Here is a 22,803-nt window from a genome sequence, read left to right on the forward strand (position 1 = left end):
TAATATTCACACTCATAATTCATTAAGGAATGATTCCAAGGAAACTAAGAGTCTGATATTCACACTCAATAGTATTGGAACATTTGAGATTATAATCCAGTATGCATCTAAATTCAAAGTCAGATTTGAGATATGTATGTAAAGTCAAAGGTATATACAAATTTCAACCAAGGATGGGCATAAAATTGGGCTCAATCTTCAAGCTTCACATAAATAGTCAATGATGAAATTGACCATATATATATATATATTAGGAGATGAGTTGTTTAAGTAAAAAATAAGTCTTGAGAGGAGAGATATATATTAGAAGATGAGTTATTTTTTGACAAAGTGAAAAGTAAGTATCGAGATGAGAGGTCGAATGGGTGGATAAATATGTACGAAGATGAGTTATTTTATCGAAGTGAATATAATGTGAAGTAAGAGTGTTTTATTTTTATTTTAATATATTATTAGTGATTTATTAAAAAAATTAAACATTAAATACATATTTTAAAATTATTATAATTTTTTTTTGTTTATATTTTTATAAATGTGTATAACACTAGAATCAGCATACTTCCTATAATGTGTGTAATTATTTAACAAATAATTATGACTCATTGTATATGTATAGTTATTGTCTATTTATAAGTATAATTATTATTTTTGTCATTTTTTATTTATTTTTATTATCCATATATATTATAATTATATTATTATATATATATAATAATAATATTATAAATTAATAAAAGTATATTTAAACGTATACAATCAAAAATTATCTCATATTTAACCTAGGTTAATAAACATAATTGATCTTTTTAAAAAATTATATATTTTTAAATTAAATATATATTTATTTTATTTCTTTCTTTTTATTAATTATTTTAAGAGAAAAATTAATTATTTAATAAATAAATTAAAAGATTAAAGAAATTGATTAATTAATTAATAAAAAGAAAGAGAGAAAAAAAATTAATATTTAATTAAAAAATATATAAATTAAAAAAAATTACATCTATTTATTAAGGCTAAAGGATATAGTATATGAATTTTTAAGCTTTTTTCCTTTCTTCTATTAGTTTTATTTATTATTATTATTATTATTATTTCATTTTATATTTAATCAATTTAGGCTTAAAATATTTATATAAAAATGAGGCCCAAAAGTCTAAAAAGCCCAAGACAGTTTTGAATGGGCTCATGAGTTTGTGGGTAAATGATGAGGCCTTCTAGATAGATTGATTAGTTTATATTTTGATTGATTTGATTTGATGAAGTATTGATAAGGTTTGAATCATTGAGTTGGCTGCCTGCCTTATCTGCTACTTCCAGATCTGTTTGAGGAAGAAGACACGCCATTTGCATTAGGCGATTTAGGCCAGTTAGATTTAAGCTTTTAGTTTAGGCCTATTTGATATTTTTTTTCTTCAATATCATTTCCATCCAATACTAATTCATGGTCTTTGTTTGTATTTGAGCCCTAATTTTATGGCCCAATCTTCATAGACTTGGGCTTATACCCAATACTTGCTATTCTGTTGAAATTATTTGAAAATTATTATAATCTAAAATATTAGTTATTTTTATTTTTCTAATTTTTCTAATTTCTAATTTTTCTAAGTGCAATATTGGTGGAATGACGTGACAATATTAAAAAAATAAAATAATTTATCTATATCCTCGTATTTGGTGCTCTCATTTTCTCCCACAATTTTCCAACCTCATCACTCAGTTTAAATAAATTAATTATATATATATATATATAATATTAATAGACATTAATTAAAACAACGAGACAAAACGATATGATTTAGTTGATACAATAACCAATTTTAGCCGACACAACACGACACACAAATTTGAGCACGAGTTATCACGACACGAGTTAACACGACAAGAATAGATTCGTGAATCATGATACATATAGAAAGTTTGATACGAATTGTACGAGCCGAATACAACCCTTTAGGCACGATGTCTATCGCTTCCCAAAACTGTCACATGTGGGCATGTCTTGTAAATTATGTCCAATACTGGATATGGATATATAGGTAGTGATTTCAAATCCAAAGGTTAATCATTCTACGTGAACTGATAATTTTACCATTTTTATGCAAGTTTCGGGATGATATTAAAAAACTATCAATAGATGGGAATTCATTTTCACTTCTCATCTCCAACCCATCACTAGTAAAAATAAGCTTTTTATCGAAATATTTTTCTGACAAATATATAAATTTTTCGGTAAAGAAATAAATATGTCGTCAATGAGAACATATACCGGAAGGTGAACTACATATGTCAATATTGTCATGAACTACCGAAATATATAATATATATCTATCGGCTTTAGATCCTTCCAAAAAACGAGCAGTTTTGAAGGGAAAATACTGAAAGATTTAGACTAAATCTGTCGGGTTTGGCCCATTCCAAAAAACATGATTTTTTTTAAGTGTTGAGTTTTTTTGGAGTGGATATGCCGAAAGATTTAGACTAAATCTTTCAGTTTTGGCCATTCCAAAAATATGAAAAAATTTCTAAGTGTTGGATTTTTTTTAGGGAATATGCCGAAAGATTTATACTAAATCTTTCGGTTTTGACCCATTCCAAAAAATAAAAAATTTCTAAGTGTTGGGGTTTTTCTAGAAGGGATATGCCGAAAGATTTAGACCAAATCTTTAAAAAACAGGAATTTTTTTTTAAGTGTTGGGTTTTTTCTAGAAGGGATATGCCGAAAGATTTAGACTAAATTTGTCGGTTTTTGCCCTTTCAAAAAATAGGAAAAATTTAAATAAATCTTTCGATATTTACCCTGAATAAAAATTAAATAGTCTATTCTGCTTTTACATATTCAAACTGTTATTAGTCAAATTAGAAGATATACGATCTATGCTAAAATGTCAATAAATAATTTATTCCGATAGAACTAATTATATCTATCGGAAAAGGCTAAGCCGGAAGATATGTATAAATCTTTCGGTAAAGGCTATTCCGAAAGTTTATAAATCTCTCCCTAAGAGACAAGGTATATACCGATAGATGCCACATATTCTCATGTGTCGGTAGAGGTGTATTACCGACTAATTTAGAGTTTTTATCGACATAATAAACTTTCGGTAAAAGTCCCATTTTTAGTAGTGCATCATCGAATTAGAATACGGTAATAATAAAAAAGAGTTTGTTGATGGGAGGATTCAAATTTATATCTTTAATTTTATAATTGAAAACAATAATTATATTTAATAGAAATATTATGTTTCTTTGTTTTACTAATATGAATGTTCTAGTTTCTGATTTTTTTATTTAGATATAATTTAAAAATTACTTATTTATTTAAAAAAATTATAAGAACATTGGACGTGTTTTAATTTCTCATAACACATTATTAGTGACGGTAATTAATTACTGTGACCATTTCTTAGCGACGGTACATAATACTGTAGTTATATTTCAGCTACAAAACCAATAGCAACAGCAAGCGACGGTATATTTACTGTGGCTAAAGATCAATAACCACGGTAAATGTAACAATAGCTACGGTATTTCCCGTCGCTATTGTCTTTTTTATACTATTCTAAACAATGTGATGGTAACGTCATTATTAAAAGAATCCATTACATATGTTCTGATTTCTAACTTATTTTTATTTTTTATATTTCTTAGGGTTTCTAAAATAGTTATCTGTTTAAATTTAGTATTGTATATTGATGAATGTTATGCAATGAAAAATATTAATACACTTTAGATGGAATAAAAGTCTTTTGGTTTAACTTCATTATCATGCATATTAATGTATGTTACTTCTATGTATAAGATACTTGCAAAGGAAAGTGTAATATTTTGATGTAGGCCTCTCTCTCGATCTTATTTAGATGTAACACTACAACTATGAACTATTTATAACAATAGTACCACTTCTATTAATATTTTGATGTAGGCCTCCATTCGATCTCGAATACCTTGCTCACCGATATTCACGCCATATCTCTTAAGTCTGGTTTTAAGTTCTTCCAATGTAATTTGACCCTTAAACTTTTATTTTAGGTTATCTATTATTTAGAAAGACAATTTCAAATAACATGCACATAACACGTAATAATAATTATAATATTGTAAATTTTGCATAGACATAGTACTACAAAACACTACAACAAAACATGCTTTCTGCGACACATCATTGCCAACGCATATTAAGCGTTGGCAAAAGTTAAACAAAAGTTGGATTTTGCCAACCTTTATTATATAGGATAACTTTTATATAATTTAAATTATTTATTTTTTAACTCAATAAATTAGTTTAATTATTAATTATATATGAAAATAATATATATATATATATATTTAATTTTGTATTTATATGATTCAAATTTAAAATTAATTTTATTTAATTATTTATATGTAAAAATATTAACTAAATATATATTATATAAATTTGGAATTTTTCTAAAACAAATAATATTAAAATTAATTTTAAAATAGATTTTAACTCATTTACGTTCACCAAATTAAGTAATATAAAAAGAAACAAAAACTTATATATTAAATAATATATTAAAATTGAGTAATTAATTTAATTGACAGTTATTTTTTAAATTTTATAAGACCAAGTGTTCACAAGGGGTTGAAGTTTTTTTAGGGTTTAAACAGGCAGCAATTTGTGCGTTTGGAAGCTCTCCCTCACGGTCCCTTTCCTGTTATCGCTTTCGCCGCCTCATCTTAGCTTCCCTTTTCTTTTTTCATTTGTTTCTCATTCTAGGTCATATAGTTGGAGAGGGAGAGATTCAAGGTATGACTAAGGATCTGGATAAGGAGTTTCGAAAGCTAAATTGCAGAACGACGGGTGGATTCATAAAGTTGGTGCTTATCGAAAGCAGAAAATCCTTCTCTTTGTAAATTTGCATCATTTTTATCCTGCTGCTAACTTCTCCTATGCATTCTCTTCTCCGGTAATCTCTCTATTTCTCTATTTTCCATTGCTATATCATTTAAACGATTCATTTTACATGTCAATCTCCTATTCTTCACGTATTTATCAGCTTCCAGATCATAGTTTCGTCCTTGTTTGATTTGATCGCCCTGATCTGCATAACTTGCTAATATTGATTGATTAAGCTATATTAGACTTGAACTTATATTATTTGTATTGTTCTTAGATCTGAAAGCAGACTAGAAGATTCAAATTCTACCATAATTCTTATCTTTAGCTCAAAATCTAGGTCAAGTGAGAGCTGTTTTAAAATAGTAGTATACAGTTCAATTCAATTAAATTAAAATTAAAACAGAGAGGCAGAGGAGTTTTATTAACCCGTGCACTGATAATTCTTAAGATATGTTTGAGTTTTTGTTGTTGTTGTGATGGACAATTTCTGTTAAGTTGCAGACATAGATGATACTGTCAGTATAACTAATATATACTCACTTCATCGTTATAAAACATTGTTATAAAACAGTTCAACTAGTTAGTGGAGTTAACATCTCATTTTATTTGTTAAGAACTTTGGTATCTGAATGGATATGGATGACTCAAAACTTGCTAATGAATTTTTGTATACAAAACTAAATATATTTGATATGAAATTTGTATTGGTTGGGATACACCACCGAAAATCGTTCAACCTTCAAATGTCTACCGTATAAGATCCAATTGACCAGTTACCCATGAAATTTTTACTTTATCTGTGAACCAGATCCAAGTGAATAATTCTAAATTTCTAACACTTTAGTATTGTCATATCATTAATCAATTGCCAATATATTGGCTCATACTATCTTTATTAACATCATCAACAATAACCAATAACCAAAAGATATGCCTACCTAAAATTTAGATATCCCTGATTCTCTACAACTCTCTCAATTGAGGAAGTACTAATATGGATTTGAACATATAAAATAGAAACTCACCAACTGCAGAAAATCATCCCAAGAGTGTACTGACAAACCAAACTCTGCAGCTTTCAATTTTTGTTCGGCTGTTACCTCTCCGAAGCTGACAAGAGCTATCCAACAAAGAGTGCAGAGTTAATAACTTGTAAGATGTTCAATTTATGAGTTATTTTGCTAAGCCTGTCATAAGAGATATAAAATCATCTTACTCTTCAAGCAGTGTGAGACATTAGGACATGTCTTCAGGACCTGAAATAATAAGTATAAATTATATCCAGTTTATTATGTTTTTTGCAATCTAAAAACATGCCATTTGGTTGGTTAATTATTATATATTGTATACAACAGGTAAGGCATGCCCAAGGGTTTCATAATGTAGCAGGAGAAAAAGAACATAGTGCATACATGTCAGAAGAGTTTTTTGATGCAAAACTCATACATCTTGGCTAATATCAGGTACTAAATTTAGTCAATAATTAATGTCAGATTATCTAATATAAATATATCCTAATTTACAATAACATATATACTCCCAACAAGGTTATTTTGAAATAATCGTTGGTTATTTAAATAACCCAAGATCGAACAAGCCTTTGCAAATCCACGCTATGGTGATTTTCATGTTTATTATGCATTCCATTTATAACAGAATTACAATAAAATTGAAAAGCTATGTTGAGCTGCATTTTCAGTTTGTTTTCTTATCTGAATCGATAAATCAACCAACGAGCAGTGAATCAATGGCGGAGAAAAGCTTCAAATACGTCATCCTAGGCGGCAACACTGATTTAAGTTGCACAATTTCGATATTATCGTACTCTAATTAAGTTTGATATAGGACGAAGATATCGAATCCATTGTATACCTTAATTATGTTATGCTCAGGTGATATCATATATCAATATTTGTGTTGTAGTTATGAAGGAGGAACGAGAGACTGAAATTGGGCTTCCAACTGATGTCAAACATATTGCACATTTTGGCTTCATATGACTGAAAACTTTCTTATTTCCACCATATTTTTTTGCTAACCCATCAAAATGAATTGATGCAATATTGTATTATTATTGTAGGGTTATACTGTTAGAGAGTTCTAAAAGCAGGGTGTTAAGCAAGGTGAACTTGCAATTATTTTTAAAGAAGCGGTATGTATGACTTTCCTTGCATCTGTTGTCTTTTTCATGTATATTGTTAATTTGTTATTGGAGTGATGATGATTTGATTTTGGTTTCTTTCATTTTGGTCATCACTATTGGTACTTGTGATGATGGACCTTTTCTGGCTTTCAGGTTGCTCCTTATGAGCGTCCAACTCTTAGCAAGGGATCCCTTCTTCCTGAGATTAAGTTTTCAAAACTTCTAAATCATCAAAGTTGGTAATCTAATGCATTTGTATTTCTTGTCCATTTGATACTGTTTTCAGTCATTTAGGATGCTTAAATGAGCTCAGATCTGCAGTAGAATAATCAATGATTAAAAATGTTGTTGTTCATATAGGTCTATAACTAGCTTTATGTGAACTTATCTGTTAAATTTATAATTCTTATAATTTTTTTCTTATTGATTTCAATGAAAGAAAGTTTATGTATTCACTATTAAAAGGTCTTCTAACAAAGTATGGTCCCAAGAGAGTTCTTGATACCAATTATAGATGTTGATACTTATAAGTGGAACTGCTGAGTTTTATTTCCTCTGCTTTCAATTTCAATAGAAAAATATAACAACATACAACTTCCATTGGAACATGAAAGACGGGCTTTACTTGGATTGGTGTTAGAGCTACTTATGCAGGTTAGCATTACATTAGCTTTAATTGAGTAAATCTCTTTCCTTACCAATTATTAATGCTGCCAAAAGGTTATATCATATGTTGAGTTGCAGATTTAATTATCCTAATTAAGATTTATTGCTTTATATGTGTGAAGATTGAGTAAGTTATAGAGATTTACTTATCTCAATTGCTGGATTCTCTTTTGGACTACATTGGTGTGAAAAATTCTTCAAACACTTTGTTGAGAGTATTTAAGAAAAGGAGTGACGTGTTTGACATCTTTTTTTTCTCAAGTTAAAGTAAATTTACTTTGTTTTTCTCATTTAGTTAAAGAAAATTTACTTTGTATTTATTGTTTGTTTATCTTGTCAAGAGCAATGAAATGTTTCTTCTTTGAATCTCATTGCAGGAAATAGACCACATGGCAAAATCTAATTACAAGTTGTTGATCAAATATCAGGTCTAATTGTGTGGTGGAGTTGGTGCCCTAAATGTGGGATTTATTAAAATTTTAATGGAGTAATGGTTGTTTTTATATTTTTATATAATTATTTTAGTATACGAAATTTGTCTTTTATTTAAAAAAAAATTATTTAACTATTAATATGATTTTAAGAGATAATATTATGGAGATGAATTATATTTATTTTGTATTATTTAAAATGTTAATAATGAGTAAAAAAATGATATTTTAAATGTTATTTTTAATTTAAAATAATAAAAATATAAAAATATAAAATAAAATTGTTAAAAAATAAAAAGACTTTTGGCGACGCTTAAATGATTTTACCGACGCTTAAATAAGCGTTGTTAAAACTTACGCCCACCCTGCTTTTGGCGACGCAAGAATAAGGGTCGGTGATCTTTTTGGCGACGCTTTTAAGGGTTGGCAGAAGTCTTTTTAAGCGTCGCCGAAAGTCCTTTTTGTTGTAGTGAAAGTTAACTTAGCATTCATATCCAGAGAGATTTGTTCTCATTTATTTCATTAATCATTCATATAAGATTGCTCTTCATAGTCATATGTCCAACATCAGAAAAATAACATATTGAAATTCACTCTACTAGAACAAGAGCTTAAGCTAGCAAAGACAACATGTTTAAAATTGATATTTTGATCATGTTAATCAGTTATCATTCACTCTATTAATTTTGATATGTTTGGAGACATGTATCACTTCATATTGATATTTTCCTCGTGGCAGAGCTAATTTGGCGGTGGGCGGCAAAGGACAGACCGAAGTCGACTCCCGATTTGAGATTGAGTCGTCTTCATTATTGCCGGTTAGGTATTGAGTTGTATGCTGCTAGTCCTCTTCTCCGCTGCTGGTTGGAGATCGATTTGAAGGGAGACACAAGGGATTTACCCCGGATTTCGTCATATTTCTTGGTAAGTTCTAAAAAATAACTATAAATCTGTAATTAATCCTAGCGAGTTTATTGAGAAATTTGGTTGGTCGATTGTAACTGTTGTTTCAGAGAAATTCGATCTAGCTTTAACGTTTTGGTTTTAAGTCGAGATTGGTTTATGTTTCTTTCAATTTGATGACTATCAGTTTGATTAATTGTTACTTTTTGTTGTTCCATCCACATGTTTGATAAAATGCTTCAATCAATGAGATTTTGTGTTTGTACTTTCCTTGCTCAGTTAGTTTAAAGATTTTAATCAAATCACATGCCACTATACACTCACCCTAATGCATGTTTTACCAATATTTATTTTTTAAGCATCTAGGTGATGGGACAAGGAGTTGAAAGCAATTTCTGACTAAATTTAGTTGAAGTTTGTAGGAGTTTAGTGTGAAGTGTTGCTGATGGTGACAGTGGTGACAGTGTTGATCACTCTCTAAGTCTTTCCATTACCTTAAAATATTTATTTGGTCTGTCAAATACAATTTTTTTTATCATCTTTTAATCCCATGTCTCATTTATGAAATGTTTATGGGAGAACAGTTACACAATTCTTGTCCAGAGGGATTCCATTCATATTCAAATCATGGATGATCAGGAACCTAACCGTAAAGGATTATGCAGTATTTCTTTTTTCTTACATTCTTCTGAATCATGAACTGTGCTTCTCCTTTTTTTAAGAATTTATTGGCTGCCCTTATAAATGAATTTTTTTTGGTGGAAGTTAAATGTGAAGAGATATGGTTATGCAATTGTTTATTCATTAAACAGTTTGTGGTATATCAGCTATAAAAATGTTGATACTCGTTTCTTTAACTCTTTTTATTTTTGTACAAGGAATAAGAGGCCTTTGTCCTTTAGGTTTTATTTAGTAGTAGAGAACCCCCAAGTGAATATTTGAGACAAGAAATGAATCCAAATTTTAGGATGACTGACCCTTTTAATTAGGAGACAATTTGTTCTTGGATTGGGAAGTTACGGGGCTTTTGTTTAGAGGTGAATTTTTTCCTTTAACTCGCCAAACACTCTTGAGATCTTCAAGTGATCATGTGTTTGGTTTATTACATCATTTAAAGAGAAATAGGGAATGAAGTTTGATCTCAATTTGATTCTCACCCATCTATTCTCTAATAGTACTCTTCTTTGTTCTTTTAAATGCATATATATGCCGTTCAGTTTCATATCTTTGTCATTTGTGTGTTTTTCCTTAGTCGCGAGGGCTTCCGTAGATCATTGAGCAATGTTCAACAGATGAATCCTCAAGCTAATATTATTACAAATCAATTCACAATTTGTTCAAATTCTCAATGCAAGCTTATTCCAAGTTCTCATTCATCCAAATATTATAATTTTTCATCTTCTTTTGCTCAGTAAACTTTTACGTGTCTTCGTTTTCAGTAATTATTTTAGACTCCATATTAAAATTCTTTAGCATTTCCTCTGCTATTTGTTTTAGTTCCCAAAAAAAACAAATTAGTGTATGAAGATGTAGGCCACAAGGATTCCACTAGGGATATGATAGAAAAATACTACATCGGCTAGATCGATTCATCAACCATTCCTCTGAAAGGAACTTACATTCCAGCTCAACAACAAGCACCTTACAATCCTGACAAGACATCCAATTTTCCCATCAAGATCCTACAGTTCTTGGTACTTCTCATTTTGGGCTTTGCCCTCTTTATTCGACATTATATCACATAACATTAGTAAAGAACATTAGTAAGGATAATACACTAATAATAAGTTCATGTTTGATGATCACATTCTTTGTTAATGTTTTGATTTCTAGTGATTTTTGTTTGTTGGGGGAATCGTTGTAGTTTCTCTTTAGACATTGTTGTTGGAATTGTTTTCTTAGCTATGACTATCTTATTTCAGTATTTTAATTTGAAGTTCATATTCAAATGTAACTATTCTATTCTCCTGATCTGTACCTCTTGTACCTCTTCCATCTTCTTCTATCTGTGACATGAAATCTACAATATTGTGTGGTAATATTCAATCATAATATTATTGAGATTGAATTGATTTTTCTTTTGAGGTGGCTACGTTGAGTACAATATGACTCTAGAACGACCTGCTTCATGACATTGCTTATATTTGTAGACGTCGTTCTAGATGTTCCTTGGAGTGTGAGTATGCCTAACATAATTTGATCATATTCAAAATTTACTATTCTTGAAGAAAAATTACTAACAATTGTGTTTCAATGGGATTGTTCTAGGAATAAGAAACACTTGTTGCCATCAATTGATGTTCTTCCTCTTTTGATGGGCTTATGTTGGCCATACAACTATTCTCATAATAAAGCCTCTTATTTCCTATATTGGGTTTGAGTTAATCTAGGTTGGTAGTTTCTTCTCTTTTAATTTTCTATTAGATAGTGTTTATTTGTTTTGGTTTGGAAACTCAACACAAGTTTAATTACATCTAGGTTCTATATGTTTTTTTTTATTTTTGGTTAAAATGTTAAAAAAAATTTATTAATATTTTGAAAAGAAAATGAAAAAGAGGGGAAGGAAAAAGCAACACTCTACAACTGAAAAATAGAAACTTCTGGTGCCTCATTGACTTGTTCTTTGTATTCTCTTAATTTGTGTTGACATGGACATGGTGGATATACAAGTTATATGTGTAGTTATGGCCAATATTTTGCACAAACTCTATCAATATCGATCCATGTCGGCATAAATGTGCTTGAAGTTGGGAAAACAATTGTTATTGCATTTGTTGTAAATGAGCCATGTTTTTTGGATGATGATTTGTTTGTTGTTTTTTAATAATAATATATAGAAAAAGTATTTGAGATGTTTTACGGCATTTGCAGAATAAACAATGGTATGCAAATTGAATTATCTTATATTAATAATTTTGAACTCCAGTCTTAAAATTTTTATTATAGGTATCTTTCTTATGTTTTTGTGGGCAACACTTACACAAACTTTGCTGGAATGACAATGACTGTAGCTGTTATGTCAATGACTGTATCTGTATCTGTTATGTTTAATCCTTTGGTAAGGCTTTTTCATCCCTTATATAATAATAATAGACAAAGAAAAACTTCAATTGTTTTTCATAATTCTTACATTTTTTATGGTATTGAAACCCATATTATTCTTCATTCCCCAAGTCTGAACTTCCTCCTGTTCTTCAGGTCTGTAATGAATTTATCTCAGTTCATTAATTTTTCAAATTAAATCATATATTTCTGAAATCAACTTTTTTAAAAAAAAATTCTACTATAGGTGTATGATATTATATATCCTTTGTCCATGCCATCTACTACATACCAATGTAAGTATAAACTTTTTATGTTATTGATTCTACACTGATATGATAAATTTTTAATACATTTTCTAGATTTGGCAAGCAAACAGAATTACCGACCGGGACAAAAGACATGACATGTGTCAACGTGTTCTCGAGGGTTATGGGCTGAAAATCAGAAAAATCGATTTTTGTTGCATCAATAATTTTTCAGGTAATTTTTATTATTTATCAACAATTGTTTCTAAATTAATAATCCAGCAAGAATTTACATATATATTTGTTATTTGATTATGTTTGTGTTTTATATTGAGGTGAGGTGGTTCCTGACTAGAAAAAAAACATGGACATTAAATTGAAATTTCAATCGATAAAACAGTCTATCAATAAATATAGATTAAATTGAAATTGATTGACTTTCTTTATACATAAACATGTTGTTTTTATATATATTTACATGTTGTTAGATACTTTGAGTCAATCAATTTCAATTTAATAATACAAATTTATTTTAGGAATATTTATTTAGGTTGGAAGAGGCAAAAATATTTTAAAACTGAAAGAACAAGGAGTTATTCTTCTGATTAATCATATATAATGCATGATTTTAGCTCATAGTAGATTGATTTTAGTTGAAATATTGAATCTCAATAAGATCTAATAAATGATTTCGAGTAAATACATTATAAATTATGGTATGTATTAAATTAAAATTTTATTTGGTGGTTTCATAAATTAGCATGTTAGCACCTATATCATGCCTTCAATAGGCATGAGAATAGAATGGAATACAATATTGTCTTGGTATTATGAACTATCTGATATCAAGAATTAATAATTTCATATTAAATATTGTTCCTTAGATATGTAACACAAATTTTATTATTAACATAATTATTCACTTACATTCACAGGTTCATTTTGTGATAATCCACCATAACCTTACAAATCTGATTTGAAATTCATCATAAGATTAGTCTTTCATCCTATTTGACTTGAATTATCGTTATGTTCATTTGTTATTATTAATTTATAGGCTAACCACATTTTGATTATATGCTATCGTTTTTCATTGTCTCTTTATATTCTGTTACTGGAAATAAATCTAACGAGATCTTTTGCACACATAATTGCAAAGTGTTCGCTGTATTATTTCTAATTTAGGATCAATGTGAGTTTTTCATACAATTTAAGTTTCAGTTCACTCATTTTTGTTTGAGAAATCTTAAAACAACTATTTAATACTTATGCTCCTCTTAATATTTAATTTAAGTACTAATTTTATTCATTTTATTGGAAATTTCTTATCTTATATCAAACAAGTATTCAGAGGTGTGTGATACATATCTCTAATCTACATAGTTTTAGATATTTATTTTATTTTCTTATTAAAGAAATATAAATGTAGAGTACATTTAACAAAATAAGAAAATTTGTATGGGATAAATAAGGGTTATTAAATAACGAGGAAGCAGATTAACAAAATACCCAATAAGTAAAAAGGGTCTTACCACTATGTTTCTATTCCCATTCTACCATGTTTTCTTGCTAAAATCAATTTTAAGTTGTTAATATGAATAGAAGTAGTTGTTAATATGAATAGAAGTATTTTGTGACCATGTTCAAAAATATATATTAATTTATTCATTATAAATTATACTTTTCTTTTATCAGAAAACTCTTTTCTCTGGTCTATAAAAGAAAATGAAATGGGCTATTCTTAGATCCCAAATGAAAGAGCTCTATTGGATATTGACAAACGAAGTGCTAGAAGGAAGATGGGGTACTGGAGATAAATGGAGGAAGTTAATTGTGTGTCATTTTAAAATGAATAAGATATCTTGGGTTTATAAAAATGCTCCGGTTAGCAGAGAAACCAGAAGGGACTAGGTTTTTTTCTTTTAACTTATACCGACGCTTAATATGTGCCGGTATTAAGCGTCGGAAATGTATCATTTGGTATGTAGTGTAAATTGGATGGTCTTTCATGTTTTAGGTGTTTCATAATGGAGATATTGGACAGGAGTCTCCTTAAAATTATCCTTTGATTTTAAATTCTAATTATTATTATTATTATTTTGTTGTAAATGTTCGAGTGTAAACTCGAACTCAATCTAAAATTACACTTTGGTTGCAAGTTCAAAATTATTGAAGTAGTATATCCAAATTAGTTAAATATAATATATTGCAATCAATTAAATGATCTAATGTATTATATTTTATTTAACAAATAAATAATAAGGTCCTTATCTAATTGGTGGAGTATTTAACCGCAAATCAATCAGTAGAGCCATGCGTGTTTTTCCACTAAGAAATCCTATTTTATGTTAGGATTTATGTGCCGAAATTCGACCCGCTTTAAACGATCTGTAAAAAAAAATAAAAACACAAGAAGACACATATTTATAATGGTTCACTCGAAAGATCTACGTCTACTTAATCCGTCACCTGATTTTACTATGAAGAAGAAGGAATACATAGATTTTGCCTCACACTATTTATCTCTGTAAAATTATGTCTTTAGCCTATAAAACTCTTAACGCCAAAGTCAATTAACTTTTGTAGACTTTATTATAAGTGTACTCTACCCCTAAACATTATAATATATTCTATATCAAATTTAGAATATTTCTGAATCATTTCTCTCCTGTCTAAGCCTGAGAAACGATAATATAAGATTATTGAATTCTAGTTTGAAATTGAGGAAATACAATAATTTAGCAGATAGCAAGATAATTACAATTAGAATAAGATTGAAAATTAAATTAAATAATTAGACAATATCAAAAGGAATACAAACTCGAAAACTTTTGAAATCAAGTCGGATTAAAATCTTGTATTATAAAAAAGAATAATCTCATATACAAGAAGTTCAAGAATGATCTTAGCGACTTATAGAAAGTATTGGATGGACTAAGATCCATTTCTAAATGTTCCCTCAAATAAGCACAAAAATCAGAAAGATCTATGTCTACTTAATCCGTCATCTATTTTACTACGAAGAAAAAGGAATACATAGGTTTTGCCTCACACTATTTATCTCTATAAAATTATGTCTTTACCCTATAAAACGTTTAACAACAATATATTTATACGTTTTCCCTCGAATAAGCACAAAAATCAGTAAAGCTTATTCTAGCCGACAATGACGAAATCATTTTAGGCCCTCTACCCTTCTAATTTTTATTTTCTTTTCTTTTTCTATGGAAATTAACCTAAGTTTCTGTTCCTATAAATATCTTGAAGCTTCCTAATTTTTTGCTTTTAATATTCGAAGTCTCTTATTTCTTCCTTCATATTATTTATTTACTTTTTATTTTCCGTAGAAGAACAAATAATATTAATATTATATGTTTTTCCTCAGTGGTTTTATTTTTTTATACCATTTAAGTTATATTTAAAATTGTCCGCCATTTAATTAATTGAGGATTAGATTGATAAAACATAATTTCTCGAACTAATTATTTTTTATTTTAAATCTCATGCAATGAACCCGTTTATGAATTTAAGAAAACATTTTTACATAGAATCGTGATTTTTAAAAGATAAAATTGGGTACTAAAAATGAGTGTCTACCCTTCTTATTAACATGATTTGACGAACCTAGTATATTTTTGGTGGTAATAAATACAATATTGTTATATATTTTGTGTCTTTAATTTCTACCGTATATATGAGTTTCAATTGCAAGTTATTCATCACACTATGATATATTCAGAAAATATGTTTTCGAGATCATAATAATGTTTCTTCTCTTTTTGTGTATACGATGTTTTATTTATTGTATAACTTAATATTTGATATAACATTATTGATGTATGATAATGTAATGTGATAACTCTTTTTAGACAAAGATGAGAAAATGAAGGGAGAAAATTGGAAGTTCTATGGAATGGTATTATATATATTAACACTATAATTAATTTGTGTCACTACAAATTACTTTTTTTTTATTAAACAATAAATAAAATTAAAATATATTTTTAATAAAATAAATATATGCATATCTATCGAAATCTTTTTTCACCAACAATTATGACATTAATAAATAAGATGCACATTATAAAACTAATAAGTATTATTATTGATTGAAAATTGGAAAAAATTTATATGTTCGTATTTGCTAGTTAGACAGTATGTTTGTGCAAATTTACATAATTTTTAAGCTAGTTTTTTATGTTCTCATTCTAACAAAAACATATTAGATGAAAATTTACGATTAGTTTTTTATGTTTGAGAAAACTATGAAAGTGTAATTCAATCACAATTTCTATGTTTGTAAATATAATAAAAATAATTACAATTCCAACCTAAAGAGAATGAAATTGAGAACTATAAAATTACACTAGATTGAATTTCATTGGAATTTTAATTCCAATTTCAATTCTTAATATTAAAGTGTTTACCAAACTTAATAATTAAATTGGACCCTCAAATTCCAATGTCAATTCTAAGTTTACCAAACACAAGAAATTGGAATTACATTAATTATAATTATAATTCTATCAGAATTGGTATTGAATTATAATTCAATTATTATGTTTAACAAAACTATAAAATTGTAATTCAATTCTAATTCTTATGTTTAAAAAGTATATTATAAAAACTAATTTAAATATATATTATTTGTCACGACCTATTAACTTTAAAAAATTGGCCACAATGGGTTAAGTACATAGCCCACAAATACACTTAACCATTAACCAGACGCAACTTATCGTCTGACGGACTCGAACGCAAGACTCTCAAAGAGACTGAGGATATCCACAACCTATTAACATAGTTCAAAAGTGAAAGTTTTTTTTTCTAGTGTTCGGTTATCAATAAGAAAAAAATATATCAATTCAACATTTTAATTTACTAAATTAAAAAAAAAAAATCCATTATAAATGTTAAATTCCTAAATTCTAAAAAAAACAAAATGCCAGTTGAACCTCTTAACTTTCTAAATTCAATAAACAATATATCTGTTTGAAAATTTAACTTACTAAATTAAAAAATATATTAGTTAGACATTTTAACTTTCTAAATTAAATAAATAATTTATCGGTTCAACAGATTAATCGCGTTGTAAATGATAAAATATTAAGATATTTTTGTTTTAAAAAAATAAATATTAGAATTATAATTTCGTGATAAAAATAGTGGAATTGAAAATGGTAAAGTTACATCGACTATAATCCCACTGTAATTTTAATTCTAATTCCAATTATTAATCTTAAATGGTCTATTTGGACCCCAATTTCAATTCCATGGTTACTAAACACACTAGAACAATGATATTTTTTTTTAAATATTCATTATCCACGATGTAATACTTTTTTTCATTCCTTAATAAAACATTTTTTTCTTCTAAAAAATACTTAATAAATTGGTTGTAATATATCATATGAATAAATGATAAAATTGAATGGTTAATTTAAGAGTTTGTTTCATATTTTTGTGGTGTGAATATATAAACTTATAGTAAGTTATTGGCTTTATTTTCAGTTGTGATGCTTAACTTGTAGAGTATCATAGTTTTGTTAATTTAGTTTTAAGTGTAATTAACCATATTATTGGTTTAACAATAGTATTAACTTCACATTCTATACTTATTTTTAACATAGTTTAATGAATTCAATTTTTGATCAACCCAACTAATATGAAATTTTATAAACTTATTTTGTTTATGTTTATTATTTCACATATAGACAAAAGAAATTGGTGATTTATTTGTGTCTTATTATAACACTTATAAAAATCAAAATAAAACCATAGATTTTTGTGAAAGTATTTTTTTTAAAATTGCTTCGTTTTTAACTCCGTCAAATGTAGGATTATAAACGAGTTGAGCCAAGCCAAACAATTCTAGATTCGAGCTTTTATATTAGAGCTCGAGCTCGTATGTATATAGTTGGGCTTACGAGCTGTTCGTTCGTTAGGAGTTTGTTTATAAACTAGAAGAATGTTTCATGTTAGGTGAAGAATTTTATCTTTGGGGGTTTTGAATATTAATTTATTAATAAATATTATACGATATTTTAAACAAGGATGTAACAAAAATATTCAGGAGCTGACGACGAGCTGAATATTTAAGTTTTTTATAATAATTTTAAACGAGCTCGGCTCTTTAAGACAAAAAAACGAGCTTGACTGAGCATTTTACCGAACTGAGATTCGAATAACTCTGTTCATCTACATAGCTAGTTAAACGTATTCTCCTAATTTAACTAAAATTGTTAGTCCTTTAAAAACTAACTGAAACCAATTAATTAATGTCACATGATGATTAGAAACTTTAACTTGAAACTCCTGCTAGTTCCATTGTTTCTTCAAAAAATATTCAGATTAAGAAATATATAAACGATATAACGGAAAATTGTAAACGAGTGAATAAATGTAGATTTTTTCTATTTATTAATAATTAGATAGTGTATTAAATTGAAAAAAAAATTAAGAAATTAGGGATAATGTGACATTTCTACCGTAAAAATAAATAAATATGTGTGGCCTTAATAACACCCGAGCACCACATGACCGAAGCTAGCTATTGATTGTGTTTAGGAAGGAAATTAGATTTTTTAAGTCATCCCATGTGCGAAGGAAGATCATTAACATGTCATCAACAAATCATCATGATAATGAGAGTCCATGATAGGAATGATCACGAGGAGAACAAAATGATTAATATTGGTTGTATCTTTAGCTGTGGTTATGGTTTTCAATTTCGCGTTGTTCTTTTTCAGGCTTTGGGCCGTTGATATCATATCTTCACATGAAGTTGAACTTTTGAGGCGGGTTTCATTTTCTTTTAAATAGATCGTAGTTTATTACTTGGAGGAATTTGGTATTATTTTATATTGGTGAATTGTTCTTTACAGGATGCAGTTTGATCATGTTAATAGACAAGCAATGGATGAATCTGTTGAATGGAGACGAAGGTACGATGAAGAAGTCGAAAGGGGTACAATATGCATTAAGGAATTAACCGATGTTTGGATCATCTCTGTAGTGTTAAACTCCTAATTATTTTTCTCTAATGATTGGTTATTCCATTTTAATGTAACAAGTATATTTTTTTACTCCTTTCACTCTTTCAAAATTTTGTTATTTTGCTAATACACTTGGATTTTGTTGTTTACTTTGGCTTAAACGAATATTTGTTTTTCTTTTTAATTTTAAAAAAATGGTTGATGCATATGAAAAGGAGTTCAATTTTGAAGAGGATAATGGAGGAAAATGGTGCTAATGTGAATATAAGAGGGCACACACAAAACTAGTTAGAAAATGTAAATGTTCTTTTAGTTTTGGATCCTAATGATCCAAATGAAAGGTCAACAAATGAGAGATATCTCATATGAAAAAATAAAAAATAATAACTTTACCTAAAGGTTAAGTTATTATGATCTCCCATATGAAAATTTTGTTTGTTATATTTCTAAAGAATGCATTTTTTAAAGAAACAAATAAAATAATTTCATTAACATGTTGTGAAAAACAAGACATGATGAGAGAATATTTCACAATAATAATGTAAATAAAAAAGAAATTTGATACATTACCTTTAGAGTGTGCAAATGGGTAAACCCAACCCATATTCAACCAAATTAAATTTGGTCAACCCATTATTCAACCCATATTAATGAATAATATGGATTATTTATGGGTTGAGTTGGATAACTCAAACTGAATTTTAGTTTATAACACATTTATTAAGGTTTTTACTCGTTTAATATTTAACATGTTTTTGTCACGATTAACACATTTTGATCCATTTAATAATTATTTGATTCATTTTATCTAATTTAATACGTTTTTGACTTATTCAACACGTTTTTAACTCGTTTACATAATATTTGCTTCGTTTGACCTATTTTGACTCGATTAATACATTTTTAGTTTTAATACGTATGTAACTCGTTTTAATCAATCTTACACGTTTTAACATGTTTGACACGTTTTTGACATGTTTAATACGTTTTTACCATATTTAATACGGTTAACACGTTTAACACATGTTTCACGTTTTGGCATGTTTAACACGTTTTTGACATGTTTAATACGTTTTTGGCACATTTAACACGTTTTTGACATGTTTAACACGTTTAAGGCGTTTTTCACATGTTTAATACATTTTTTTATATTTTTGGCATGCTTAACACGTTTTGGACATGTTTAACACGTTTAAGGCGTTTTTCACACGTTTAACACGTTTTTGACATGGGTAACATGTTTTAGCACGTTTAACTAGGGGTGGACAAACCTACGGATCGGATACGATCCGGTATTTCAGATCGGATATCCGCCTCTATTTTTTTCAAAAATTGTGATTCGTATCCAATCCGGTATCCAACCACTATCCGATTCGAAAATACCGAATTGGATCGGATCGGTCAGCCGGATACCCGTCGATCCGATTTTTTTCATATTTTTAATTTTTTTCATATGCTAGAAAATTGAAATTGTTCTATTGAGGATTTCAGTTATGAATAATGACGATTTGAGAACAGATCTAAAGGGAAATGGGAAGAAAAACAAATGAAAAAAACATATTTTTGTTTGGGTTTGTGGGTTTGTAAAGGAAAATGAGAGAAAACATAAGGAAGAGGGAGATTTTGTATTTTTGTTTGGGTTTGTAAAGAGAAGAAAGGAAGAGATAGATTTTTGTTTAGTTTCTAATTGTTTAATAATATTTTTATTTGAGTTTGTAAAGAGAAACGGGAAGGAAAATATAGGAAGAGAGAGATTTTTGGTTGGGTTTGTATTTAATTAATAATATTTTTGTTTGAGTTTGTTTATTTAATAAATTTTAAAATCACCGGATCGACTTCGGATATCCGAAATCTTTTTTGCCCGATCCGTATCCGATCCGGAAATCCGTAAAAATATCGGATCGGATCGGCCGGATCAACGGATCAGATCTTTCGGATCGGATTTTTTGGCCACCCCTACGTTTAACATGTCTTTGACATGTTTAACACGTTTAGGCATATATACCATGTTTTGGCACGTTTAACATATTTTTGACATGTTTAACACATTTTTGAAATGTATGACATGTTTTTAGCACGTTTAACCCAGCACATTTAACACGAAATATTTGGTTCATACTAGTTAAAAATTTGGTTCCTTAAATCAATTAATTTGATACACACAATCCACTATGAAATATTTTATTTGTGAAAAGATGTTATTCGAGACAATTAAGCTAAATATAAATGTACTGTGAAAACTAATATTATTGAAGAAATAGATGTCTTATGGATAGGTGTTACAAGCGTAACATGCTGGCCTCGGTCCGGGCTTGATTGCGGATGGCCAGGACCGAGAGGTACCCAAAAAGAGTCGCGGGTGTGCGGCAGGGTACCGGAGATGAGGAAGGCGATGGAACTAAAGTCTATGGTCTGGCGCTTTTGTGAAGCGCCAGGACCGAGAAGAAGCGTGCCGAGACGAAGTCGTGTGCGGGCGACTAAGGACCGAGAGGGGCCGAGAAGAGTGTCGAGGGCGTGCGGCACTGGCCCCAGAATGCTAAGTAATCAAAGTTGCTGTCGGACCGAAGGGTTGAGGACCAGGACCGAGAGAATGATGTTAGCATGCGTTTGCCGGACCGAAGGGTTGAGTACCAGGACCGAGAGAATGATGTTAGCATGCGTTGGCCGGACCGAAGGGTTGAGTACCAGGACCGAGAGATTGATGTTAGCATGCGTTCGTCGTGGCACGAGTGTGGAATGCCAGGACCGAGAGAGGTGTTGGCGAAATGTAGGTCGGGGGCCGGATTGCGGAAGGCCGGGACCGAGTGGAGGCCGAAGTGGGGTCGCGTGCGTGCGACCTAGGGCCGAAAGAGTAACAACAGCCAGCGCATGGAGTGTGCGGGCATCAGGTGGGAAAAGTGTGGAGAAGGTAGCATCAGACCGAGGGAAGGTTAGCCTTGCGGAAGCATCCGACCGAGGGGGAAAGCTGACCAAGTGTAAGCATCAGACCGAGGACCGAGTATTTCAGACATGGGCCGGATCATTGTGCATGGGTTAGGCCTCGACCATGGATCGGGCCTTTGGCCGGTTTTGGACCGGTACCCGATCCGACCCACATGGCGACCGAGGAGAAGTGCGTCGCTAGGTCAAACATGGAATAAGTCTCAGCCACGACCGAGTATTTCGGGAGGGCCCGGTCAAGACCCTATATTTTCGGAAGGCCAAGTCTTGGATGACTTTTTCAGCAAGGACTTGGCCAAGGCGGCTGCCTGAGTCTCTAGGTTTCCCACTTTGTTATTCTTAGGGCTATAAATATGTCATGAGCTGCACAAGACGAATTGTTGGGTTTTGTTGGATTTTTGGATAGAAAAATATCCCCACAAGTAGTGTCATTTTGTGTGCAGCCTTGATAATTTATAGCCTCTTTGTAACCGATATTTGTGAGTGAATATATTACAGAGTTGGGCGTTTGCCCGTAATTGTTGTGTGTGTTTATCTTTGCTGAATGTTTGATTTATCATTGTGGGTC

At 29.5% G+C, this 22,803-nt stretch overlaps 1 long non-coding RNA gene across 2 annotated transcripts; it reads left to right on the plus strand.

Annotated features, from left to right (window-relative positions):
- The first annotated feature begins 4,636 nt into the window (after positions 1-4,636).
- Positions 4,637-8,135, plus strand: LOC124942848. 2 transcript variants are annotated; one of them, XR_007099759.1, is made up of 7 exons: positions 4,637-4,934; positions 5,943-6,019; positions 6,223-6,330; positions 6,948-7,019; positions 7,164-7,249; positions 7,585-7,664; positions 8,054-8,135. It is a non-coding gene; the product is annotated as an uncharacterized LOC124942848 (long non-coding RNA). The 2 variants fall into 2 exon arrangements; XR_007099758.1 differs by having other exon boundaries at positions 7,164-7,245.
- Positions 8,136-22,803: the final 14,668 nt, after the last annotated feature.

This window comes from Impatiens glandulifera, chromosome 6, assembly GCF_907164915.1.
Source record: "Impatiens glandulifera chromosome 6, dImpGla2.1, whole genome shotgun sequence".
NCBI lineage: Eukaryota > Viridiplantae > Streptophyta > Magnoliopsida > Ericales > Balsaminaceae > Impatiens > Impatiens glandulifera.